Below are 12,484 nucleotides of genomic sequence, written 5' to 3'. Positions count from 1 at the left end.
GTCCTCACTGCCCATGACTCCAGGAGGGCAGGCAGAGAGCCAAACTAAAGAGTTTGCTTGGCTTTTATTCCCAGCCTTAAGGGAAATGGAAGTTATTCTAAGCTACTGAGAAGTGGAGGGGTTGGGGCGATGAACTGCAAGGGAGAGCATTAGAAATATTAGCGGGTCCTGGAGAGAGAAATGAGCTTGAACTTGAACTTCCTCCCTGGTTTTGAGTCCCTGAGGCTGGGGAGACTAAGCTTTGCTTAAAATATTAGTTGACCTTCATAAGACTTGTGGGGAATTTATAGCTCTGAAGTAAGAAAATTGGTAGTTATTCTTTAAGGTTGACCAAGGTCTAGGACCCCGTGTCAAGAGTAGAAAATTCCAATGCTCCAAATGGTCTCCTGCCTCTGCCTTTCTCAGGTTTGTCCTCTTCTGTGTTTTCTTGCTCAAGTCAGCTGATGACTTTTCACAAAAGGAAAACTCTCAAGCATTCCTGGGCAAAGCAGGCAGGGCTGCCCTGTATCCTTTCTAATACTAAGAGGCCAGTACCCTGGATTCCCGGGGTATCTGCAATTGTACGCTTTGTGGGCTTCTCCCCAACATGCGACTGACTTCTGAGATGTGTGGCTGTGGTGATGGGATGAAATAGAATAACAGCCTGGGTTCACTGACACCCAAGGAGGTGGCATTCACACCACGCTGGCTCTGTGTAGACCCAAGATTCCCTGGATGCATGGGGCATGGAGATACTCTGTGGCTGCAGCTCTGATTAGTAGTATACAGGAGCTAGTTCTTATTGGGTGGGGAGAGCTAGTTTTTATTTTTAGAAATTTCTGTGACCCAGTTAAATAGGGCCATTAAAAATTAAAGTAAATAAACATGCAATTAAATGAATTCTATTAAAACCAAAGAAAAATACTCAAAACTCATCACTTACTGTTTTTTTTTTTTTTTTTTTTTTTGAGACAGAGTCTCGCTTTGTTGTCCAGGCTAGAGTGAGTGCCGTGGCGTCAGCCTAGCTCACAGCAACCTCAAACTCCTGGGCTCGAGTGATCCTTCTGCCTCAGCCTCCCGAGTAGCTGGGACTACAGGCATGCGCCACCATGCCCGGCTAATTTTTTATATATATATCAGTTGGCCAATTAATTTCTTTCTATTTATAGTAGAGACGGGGTCTCGCTCTTGCTCAGGCTGGTTTTGAACTCCTGACCTTGAGCAATCCGCCCGCCTCGGCCTCCCAAGAGCTAGGATTACAGGCGTGAGCCATAGCGCCCGGCCCATCACTTACTGTTTTACTACATTTTCCCATTACCTACGCATCTATGCTCTCGATATTTCTTATGTCTATTTTAACTCTATGGAGAAACTAGTACACAATGGTGTCCTACTGAGCATCTCGCCACAATTCCACACTCAGTGAAATTGGCCGTGGTGGTAGTATTTACACACCACAGAAATTGGCAAAAGCTACAAAACAGAACTTTGTCTTTCCTGGGGAACCAGTTGTTAATAACCAGGAGACTTCACACAGGCTTAAGGGTTTGGAAAGTCTTGAGGAAGACCAGAGCAGAACCCAGGCTGTGAACTGTGGTTTGCAAGGGTGGGCACTGGGGACTTCAGCATGGGACTCCCATGTTCAGAATGGGGGACGAGGAGGTGACTGGCAGTAGGACAGTGAGGACAGAGCAAGAAGCAGCTCATCGGTAAGCCAGGAAAAAAGGCTTTTCTAGAAACCAAACTCTGCAGGACCTTGATCTTGGGCTTCCCCACCTCCAGAACTGTGAGGAATAGATTTCTGTTGTTTTAAACCACTCAGTCTATGGTATTTTGTTATAGCAGCCTGTGCTAAGACACAGGGGAGGAGCATGAACATACTGCAAGAAAACCAATGCAGGGCCTGACATGGGAGACCAGGGGCGAGCATGGGCCTGCCAATCAGGGCATCCTGACCAGGGCATCGGCACCCTACGAAGCACTACCGAGGAGGGACCGGGCAGCTGAAATATTTTCAGCCTTTAGCCTATGTCAGTCAGGGTCCAATCAGGAGACAGAAATCACAGCAGTTATTTAAGCAGAGAGGATTTAACATCTGGATGGTTATATAGTCAAGTGAGGGGGAATAAAAGCAATTTCAAGGTTTCCGGGTGTCCCAGCTGCAGAAGTAGCAACCTCCTCCACGCTTGGAGGAACAAAAGGAAGAGACTGGAATTTTTTAAAACTTAGAGTGTCAGAAGAGGAGGCCTGTGGAATTGAAAGTCAGTTCGTTTAGGAGGGGTGACCTTTGTCTGTAGCTGTGCTCTGCCGGGCGGTGGGGAGAGCAATCCGCTGCTTTTTGCAAGGGTTGAAAAAACGGGATTCAGCTGTTGCCGCAGGATGGGCGCTGGGGCTGCTCATCTCATCAGGTGGAGAATGGAGGCTGCGGAGGAGGCCGTCCTGGGCCTGGAAGGAGCAGGAAGCAAACAGGAAAGAGCAAGTTCCTTCTCCCTCCTGCCTCACGGTCTCCCTCTAGCGCCCCCTGTTGGCAGTGCCTACCGGCGCACCAAGTGGAAATGGGGGACCTCAGAGAACTGGCACTTCCCCACGTGGTGTAAGGCCGCCCCTAGAAGTGGGAGGTGATTAGGCCCCATGGGGGCACAGCATGAAGCTCAAGGAAGGACAGCACTTTCTTTCTGCCAACTCTGAAGCTGAAAGAGGAGACAGCCTCAGTGCTTCCTTGCCAAAGCACTGCTTTGACTCCTCCGATGTCAATTTAGGAAGGAAAAAAATAAAAACATTGCTTCAGCTTTTTCTAGGGTTGAAAGCTTAACGAGTAGTGTTTGGGAAATGAGACAGAATTTTGGGAAAAGAATAAAATAGATATTTGAGAGAGGCGGGTCTGATACCAAGTGAAAGCCTTGATAAGCATATTTGCTGTCAGCATTTATTTAAGTGGCCCATTTAAAATAGGTTTCTGTTAAGCTATTTTTTTCATTAGACAGGAATTTTGTCATCTTATATGGCTGACTCTTTTGGGTATATTTTAAGTTTCAAACTCGTCTCTTATTCCCAGCTGACCTTCTTCCTAAAAAAAAAATTGAAAAATCCATATGTCTGCCTTGGCATCCAGTGATTATCAACAAAACCCTAGGAGATCACATTTTCTGATAACAATATTGGCCTCAGTAGAGAAATGCTTTTGTCCTCCTGAGAAGTGTTTTAGCCACTGAATCTCAACAGCGATGATCTACTGCTCGCCTCCCCAGGGTGGGCCAGGCTCTTGGGTTAAGTGCTGAAGGACGTCACGGTGAAGACGACAGTCCCTGCCTACAAGAGGTCATGATTTAATAGAGGAGGCAGCAACACAACCCAGACAGTGCTTGGAGGGGCAATACTTCTGCCAAGGGGCGGGTTAGGGGCTGGATGTGGTTACAGAGTAGGAAATCTGCAGAAAAAACAGAATGTTTCTGGTATCCTCTAGAGAACGAGTAGGAGCTTGCTAGGTAAAGCAGTGAGAACATTCCAGGCAAAGAGAAGCCTTTGGTGTGAACAAGGAGTAACAGGGTGGGGCTACAGAGAGGTCTCTAAAGGCAAGAGGAGGCCAGGTCGGGAAAGCATCTTACACATCTTGTTGAGACATTTGCCATTTACCCTGGAGGTGATGAGGAATCATTGCAAGCTGTTTATGCAGAAGCTACACAGTTGCCAGGATCTCAGCTGTCCATCTGCCAAACCAAACGTCAAAATAAAGTCACTTTGGAAAAACTTCAAGTCCTATGAAGTCCTGACCTCCTTATACCTGCATACCTTAGCGTGAGCTTCATGTACGCTGCAGGCTCTGGCTGGTAACTAATGTGTCTCCCTTCCGTGCCATGGCTGGCTAGAGATGGCCCAAGTCAGAGATGCCTTCTTTCCCCCAAGAGCTCCACCCAGCTCACTGCACAAAAATAGTTGCAAAGGCTTAGACATAAGAACAGCTGATATGCAGAGAACTGCATAGCTGTTGTCAATACTCACAAACACCAAGCTTTGCCTGCTCAGCATGAGCCTCCAACTGGCCCCCTCCTCTGTCTGCTTTCAGTTGCATTAATTAACTATTATTGTGTAACAAACAACTCCAAAGCACAGAACTTAAAACCACCATGAATTGTCATTGCTCATGTACCTGCAGTGGGGCGAGGGTGGCTCTGTTCCATGTGTTTTTGATACTCTTCCTAGGCTCCATGGGCTAGCCTGGGCTTGTTCTTCTCACAGAGATAGCAAAAGAGCAAAAAGGCGAGTGGAACCTGTGTGGCCTCTTCAGGTCTAGGCTTGAAACCCCTCGCTGTGCTATTGGCCAATGTAAGTGTCATGGCCAGACCCAAAGTCAAGGCTCAGGAAAGGTACAACCAGCCCACCATGAGGCCATCAAAGGTGTGAATGCAGAGAGGGATGAGAAATTGGAGTCAAAGGTGCAATCTATTGTAGCTGTCTTGGTCATTTCATTCTTTGGCTCTACGTCCAATTCCTTCCTCCCCCATTTGGATGGGCCCTAATTGAGATGAAAACTCAGATTTCAAAAGGGGGCTTGGATCTCATCTCAGGTGGCCTATTAATAGTATTAATACATGTTGTGGTGTCTTTGTATAGTGCCAAGTCAGCTAAGCTGGAACTACGTTTCCCAGAGTTCCCTTCCCTGTACCATGGGTCCTGGTTAGGGGTGGCCATGAGAGAGACTTGTCCCAGACTTGGAAGGTCAGTGCGGGATCACCAGGCACTGTTGTGGTGCACGATCTTGCTGGTGTGGTGCAGCAGGCAAGCCTGTGTCTCCTTCAGCTTGTGTTAGATTTCCTTCGTCAAACTCTCTGACTCTTGGCCAAGGTGTGCAAAAAACTCCATGGCAACAGGCACAAGTATGACCTGCATCGTTGAGGCTGGAGGCGGACGTGCATCCCAATCCATGTTCACGGTTCCAGTTTGTTCTTGCTTCCTTCTCTTCATGTCTACCTTTCCTTTCCCATTGACTGCACTGCTGCCTGCAGCCATCACCTCAGATGTAGAAGCAATGGCTTTCCGTGGACTGCTTAACCAGCTCTCACAGTTGTGGGAGGTCTAATCCTTATATGATACCTCTCATTCTATATCACTCATTTTCCTTCTGTTTTTTTTTTTTTTTTTTGATACACAGTTAGAACAGGTAACTTAAAATAGTTGAAAGGCAAATTGTGGGTTGATGCCATTTATTTATTTGTTCATTCATGTTTTCATTCATCCACCCATATATTTATTGAACAGCTGCTACATGGTAATCCACTTGCTCTGAATATAGAGGTCTATAATATAGCTTCTATACCATAGGGTCACTGCCCTGGAGATGCTCGCAGTGTACTGACAGCAGCTCAGTAAGAAACAATTATAATGCAATGTGGTGACTTCTACAGTAAAGAAGTGCAAAGTGCCATGTAGATACTGAGATACAGAGAAAGGTGTACTTCATACTGTTTGGGGGAATTAAAGATCATCTTAATAGGTATTGGAAGAGCTGGAGTTCAAAGGATAAGTAGGGGTTCACCAGTTAGACAAGATGGGGAAAGGCTTCGGGAATGGCTATGAGTATACCCACAGGTGGACAACCACCACTGACAAGCATACAAGTTTCTGAGTAAAGGCAACGAAATGACAGCGAGTTTCCTTGTAGAAGCCCTGTTTAATTCATGGCTTTCAATTTCATTGAAATTGCAATGGAGTCACTATCACAGGTCCAGTCATTGTGGATTGTAGAACCATGACCGGGAATCCCAATCCAGGTGTCTATTTGGCCCCCAGTGTGCAATGGTAGCTACCATTGCACGTGTGCTGTCCACAGATTTAAGAGAGGAGTCAGGAGTCCTTTCATCAGAAAGTGTTGCCATCCCACTATGATTGCATATATTTTCAGCTAGGAAACCCCTGACTTTGATCTTCATGTAGCTGGTCATTAATCAAGCTTTCTCTCTTCCATTTAGCCGTTCTTGTCCACAGATGTGTTTTCCTCTGGCCCTTCCAGCTGCCCCCTACATTGAACACTTCAGCACCTTGCCGGAGACTGTGCTCACTAACGCATGCTCTAAGATGGTCTGAGCCCATTGGCGAGAGCAGACCAACCTCTTACAGACACACCTGTGAATTTAATTTGGCTTTGATTTCCCTCTTTCATTTTCCACCTCTTACTAGCAGTGTAACACGGATGAATTGTTTAGATTCAGGGTCTCATCGTTCTCAGGATACAATAGTGGGATAATAATTGTGCCATATCACTGGGTTGTTGGGAGGATGGAATAAGTCAGTACCTAGAAAGTGTTAGAAGAGTGCCTGGCTTATCTGGTGAAGCCTCTAGAAATATAGTTACTATTGTAGCTATTCCCATCATCCAATTCTTTGTCCTCTGCTTTACTGTGTTCACCCACATCCCCTGCCTAGAACAATGGAATAACACCCAGCAAAGGAGTGAATAACCAGAATAAAGATATAAAAGAACACAAACTCCTGTGGCCCTAAAATACAATCTGTCTAGTGAGACAAAGGGCTAATTAGCACTTCAGAGAATAGATTGTGTTGCCACTCAAGGTGCCCAGGAAGTACCAATTGTATGTTTTAGATAGCAGCCTGTCTTATCTCTCCTGCCCTTTCCAAAATTCATTGTACTTGTTGAAGTTCTTAGAGACCAAATATTCTGTGGCCATAAAATATCATGGCATCGATAATGGCTGTAACCCAGAAGAAAACAATCAATGTGAAACCCAGTATTAAATCAGAGCTGAGCGAGACTGAAGGTGAGGAAGGAAAGAGTCTATAAACTGTGCCAAAATGATGGGTTTAACCCAAAGAGGAACCACATGATGAGAAAGATTATAGGGGTGCTGAGGTTCAACTGTATAACAAAAGAAAAAGAGACAGAGTTTCACCGACAATGAGGCAAAGGGTTTGCTAATGTGGAAAAACTAATAAGAAAAAAAAAAAAAGAAGAAGAAGAAGAAGCAGGGGAAAACAGCGAGAAGTGTTTAAATGAGAGCTGACATTTTCAAAGTCATCTGTGAGCTTGTGGAAGAAGGAGGAGGCTCCGGATTTCCTGGAACTCAACCTGGGAGGAATGAGACACGCAGTGCAGGCAAACAGACGAAGGCATAGATGAGATCAAATCAGAGGCAAACTTAGGTCCCACAAGGGAGGTTTTAAAGTGGGGCAGGCAGAAAATTTAGCATAGAAAGCCAGCCCTGAAAATTCAAAGGCCAAGGTGCCGTGAAGACAAAGGAAGATGGCTTTAAGAATTCACAAAAGAAAAAGCACAGGGTGGAGAGAAGAAGGGTTGCTCCAAAAAAAAAAAAAAAAAAAAAAATGGTCATGAAAAGAACTCCCCGAGAAATAACGGCTGCATTCAACAGTATTTATTAAACACCTAAGCTGTGTCTGTGCTGGAGTCGGAGAGATTAAATAACAGTGGCACCCACCGGCGTCACCACGATTATGGCCTTTGAAAACCAGTCACGTCTGGTGATGCGTGGCCGAAAATGCCTACTTTTCTGTTGTTTTACAGATGACATTTTTTATTTGATCCTCACAACAGCCCTGTGGGGTACGGAGGGCAGATATTATTGTTTTAATTTCACACATGAGGAGGTGCAAGCTCAGGGCGATGGAGCAGTGGCCCGTTTGGCACAGAGGACACTGGCACGGCAGGGCCGGGGACCCCGCCTCCAACTGCCCTTCCCGCGCCAGTGCCGCCGCTGGCCCGCGAGGGGTGCCATCCGTGCTGATTAAAGCCACGCCATGTCCTGTGATACCTATAAATCCATATTTCTAGTTTTCACTCTTAGAGCATTATTCTTCTAAGACAAGCCTGGGGCATCTGAAACATTTTAAATTCTGATTCATTCAACCATCCTTGGGAAACATGGAATGACACATTATTCACAAGTGCCTAATGGAAAAACAGAAATACAGCAGTTTACATTTTGTTTATATGTATGTGTATATGTGTGTGTGTGTGTGCGTGTGTATAAACCCTCCAACCTCCTGGTAGGAACGTAAATGTAAAATAGAAAGGAGGTTAGAACCAATAATGAAGCCAGAACATAATGAGAGAGTCCGAAGGAAGAATGGGGACATTTGTATTCAAAGCCATCTGCCCAAAGGGTCCCCAAGTGCACGAACATGAAAGTGAGGCCTGACCCCGAGGGCCAGTCCAGCAAACGGGATCAGAAGGATGTCAAGGGCAGGTGTAATCCTGGAAAATCGGTCTCCACGACACAGCCAGTGTTTCCTTCTTTCTATAATTGCATTTTTCATGCCACGGGGTATAAATTAATTGATGTGGTTTGTCAGAAGCTTATATTTCCAGGGTCCTCTGGTTGTATGCATTTTGCCTTCCTTAATCTCTGTGTCTGTGTTCACAAGTTTGTTCTGTACTTTGTAAGAAGAACTTGATCTTTTCCAGGGAAGGAAGTAACATGAACACTGATATTTCTTCCTTTTCTAAAAATTCCTATTGGAGACGGACTTCATTCACCTGCGGTGTCCGCGGCACTCTGGGTGGCTGCTTCCTTTCCCATCCCCCCTCCCGGAACGGCCCTTCCTTGGGGGTAGCACTGGGCCACCCGATCTCTGCCTTGCTCTCCTGTGCACACTGGGGCAGGGGGCAGATCTCCAGTGTCACCTGCTCCGACCCGTTGTCCACACTCCCACCAGGGAGAGGGTTTAACATGCAGCCCTCTCCGTGCCATTGCTGTCCCTATGGCGTCTCCATGGCTCCCACTGCCCTTAGGAGGAGCCTCAGGATGCTTAGCTTGGAGTACAAGGGCCTTCGATTTCTGGCCCTACCTTATCGCCAGTCTCATTTCTTAAAAAAATTCCAACTCCTTCACATTATTGACGTGGGAGGCTTCTGTCTTCTTTCATATCTTCCGACAATTCTGACTAGAACATCCTTTCCTCTTTTCTCTACTTTGTGAGGCCTGTGAGTTCCTACACATCCGTCCCCCAAATGAGACGCCTCACCTATTTGTCCCTTACTTTTCTATCTGACATTTATCACATTATATTTTAATTTTCTATTTCCTTATCTGTTCTTCTCCTAGAGCACTACTATCCTAAAACTTTCTAGTAGGTACATTTTTTAAAAAGTAAAAATAAAGCTCCAGGAGATTAACTTTAATAATATATTTTTGTTGAACCCAAATATATCCAAAGTATTGTCATTTCAACATGTAATACATACTTGAATTATTAATGAGACATTTTGCATTCTTCTCTTCATAGTAACTCTTAGAAATCTGGTGTGTATTTTATACTTAAAACACATCTTGATTAGAATGCTAAATTTTCACGGGAAATACTTGACCCGTACTTAGATTTCATAACATTTAGAGTTCAAAAAGGAGACATTCCTGCTGTTCCAAGCATATTGTAAAAAAGTTTACAATAATGAAATTGGGTATTAGTTTTTAAATTAAAATTAAATTGAAATGAAAGAAAATTACAAATGCAGTCCCTTAGCTGCATCAGTCACATTGCAAGTGCTCGTAGCTGCGGGTTGCCAGGGCTGGGCTACACATTGGATAGCACAGGGCTAGGCAATTAGGTCCCTGAGGGCAGGTGGTCCTTCCCATTGCACAACTCCAGGGGGCGCCCTTCTCACTGTGCTCTGTCCTGTGATGGGGCTGCCTGGGGGTTCAGCATCTCTCTAGCACCCAAGACAGAGGCTTGCACACAGCAGGTGCTCAATACATGTTTGGATAAATGGAGAGTTGGGAATGTGGGTTAGTGGTGAGGGCAAAAGAAATAAATTTAAGCTGGGCTCTCTCGATTCAATTTTCAGTGAAGACGTATGAGCAGAAAGATGCACCCAGATTCTCTTCCTGAGTGACAAGAAGTTTCATACAGTGAGATTTAAAAGAACAAAAATCTCTTAGCTAACTTTATTTCCAGAAAGTTTGCCTGATTTGTAAGTGTCTGTGTGATTCTTTGGATGCCATCCAGACTCCAATATGGCACCATCAGGCTTTAAAAGAATGAGATTTCAGTGTCAGGCTTATCCCAACGGGAAAGGAGTTCCAGAAATGTGACAAGGGTTTTAACAGTTTCTTCGGAGATGTAAGAGCTTTGAACACGTCTGTAATAAGCTTTAAAATGAAGAATTTGAACATTCAATTGCTTTTGGCCTTGGTAGGGGTTATATTAGAACAATGCAGAGGCAGGTGGCGAAGACAGACCTATTCAACGTTCCCATCCCTTGTAAGAAAAGAGGTGCTTCCACCTTACAACTCCAGAGAACTGCAAATGAGGCAGGGGTGGGGGGTGGCGGGGGGGGGGGGAGAGCAGAGAGAAGGGGCGGGAAGGTGGAAGGGCCCAGAGCCCTGGAAAGATTGGACACAGTGCATTGCTGGAAGGGCTGTGGCCACACTGACAGTTCATTCAGAACAAAGTGTATATAGATACTTTGCCCAACACACATAGTTGGTGGACAAAGACTGAGTGGCTGTCACTGCTGGGAGCAATGCCACTTAGATGAGTAGCCTACGAAAGAGACAGAGTGGCAGGCTCGTCTCTCAGATGCATCCTTCCCTAGCCAACACCAGCTACAACTCTGCCTGCCTTGGGGCAAAACCTCAGTGACTGGCAGAAGTTCTGGGAGGCGCCCCACCAGCCATTCTCAAATCTCAGCTGAGGGCAAATAGCGCCTTCTAAAACTGGAAGTGTCCAAAGGGAGCAAGAGCTTTGGCCCACAGCACTTCCCAGGGCCCCGAACTCCCCCCTGCATTCACCTACATTCACCACCTTCTATTGCTAAAGGCAAAATGAGCCACATATTCTCTTCCTTAGGAAATACAGGTAATTCTTTCTCAGAGGGACGGGACATTTCAGCTTGCCTTTACCCGCCAGTAGGCACCTGTTGAAGGTGGGAGAGGATTAAGTTATGGGAAGCAAGCACTGCCTAAAATCTTTTGCTTCCCCTCCCCAGATGGATGTACTATGTGGTTACATGGTTGAGCTAGAGAAGCAGTTAAGTAGAAGTTAAGCTGAATCATTGCTGTCAATCAACAGGCTTATGTCTAGAAAATCTCTTCAAGTAAGAAGCAAATCTGGGATGGGCAGGGGAAGAGAAGAAAGAGAAAACAAAAGAGCGTTGCATCTATCTCTGTGCAGTGAATGCTGTTGTATGCCACCCCCATCCCATCTTCAGGACAAAGGCATTGGTTCTTCCAGCTGCCCGGGGTGCTTCTTGCTGACAGCTGAATCTCTCCCAGGAATTGCCCTCATGCTAAGGAAGCTGCCTCATCCGAGGGCACACCCATTCCTGGGCATCTAATAACTGGTCAGTGTGGGGGATTGACAGCCAGCCCCGGTGCTTCCATTTGGGACAGTTCCAGAGGGCCGTCCCAGCTCTAGGGCAACCTGTGGCCGAGGCCTTTGCCGAGACTGCATAGCAGCTCAGCTTCTCCCTCTGCCCAATGCTGCTTCCAGCCCCTTTTCCCTCTAGCACTGATCATCTTTGCTTCAGTTGAGCACCAGATAAAGTACTTGGCTTGACTTCAGAATTCATGATATAAGAAAGAACATCCATCTTCAAATACCAGAATCAGCTTCACTGGAGAAAAAAAATGTTTGTAGGAAGCCAACCTTATTAAGGGGATAGAATATTTAGATCTTCCCAATCATCCTGCCATCTTGCAGCATAAAACATGACACACAGAATGTCTTTTCTTAGATGGGGGCAAGTACATGCAATTGAATTCATTTAACTTAGAAGTGTGTAGGGTGTAATTTACATTGATACATATGTCATTCTCAATAGCCTGTGAGCTGCTTGTAAGAAGGGTCTGTGACTTGTACGTCTTGTATCTTCTGAGTCTGGCTTAGGGAATGGCACTTGTAGGTGCTCAATGTTTGAACCAAAGGTGTCCCTTATTCCCTGTTCGTTCTTGAACATTAGGGACCTTTCCAATAACCTGCCTTTGGCTGCCTGAACCTTCTCGATGTAGTGACTATTCTCACCCTCCATTTAGCCACAGCCATTAATGGATTATTTTAATAGCTACTTTTTAGGCATCTTATCTGTCCCAGGCACTTGGGAGACCAAGATGCACAAGATAAACATGGTGTTTGCCTTCGTGGAACTTGCATTCTAGAAGAGACTACACATTAAGTGTTACACACATTGCCATGTGGTTGCAGTTGTGGTGAGTCCCTCTAAACGCATACACACTGTGCAAGGAGAGCTTACAAGAGTGAGACGCAAGCTTATCCAGGAGCTCAGCAAAGGCTTATTTTTGGAAATGACATTTCAGCTTAGGATGAAGGGTGAGTAGAGTCAGCTGGGAGCAAGGGGCTGAGGGAGGAGCACTCACAGCTTGTGTGCACACTGGTGACCTGGGTGGGTGGCTGGGGCATGGTAAATGCAGGGCAGGTAGCACCAGGCTACACCGGGGAGGCGAGAAAAGGACCACTCCTGCAATGTCCTGCTAAAGATTTGAAATATTATTCCAAGGGCAGAGATTGAAAGCTTGAA

The sequence above is a fragment of the Microcebus murinus genome, chromosome 7 (genome assembly GCF_040939455.1).
Source record: "Microcebus murinus isolate Inina chromosome 7, M.murinus_Inina_mat1.0, whole genome shotgun sequence".
NCBI classification, from domain to species: Eukaryota; Metazoa; Chordata; class Mammalia; order Primates; family Cheirogaleidae; genus Microcebus; species Microcebus murinus.
This window is presented reverse-complemented; position numbering follows the sequence as displayed.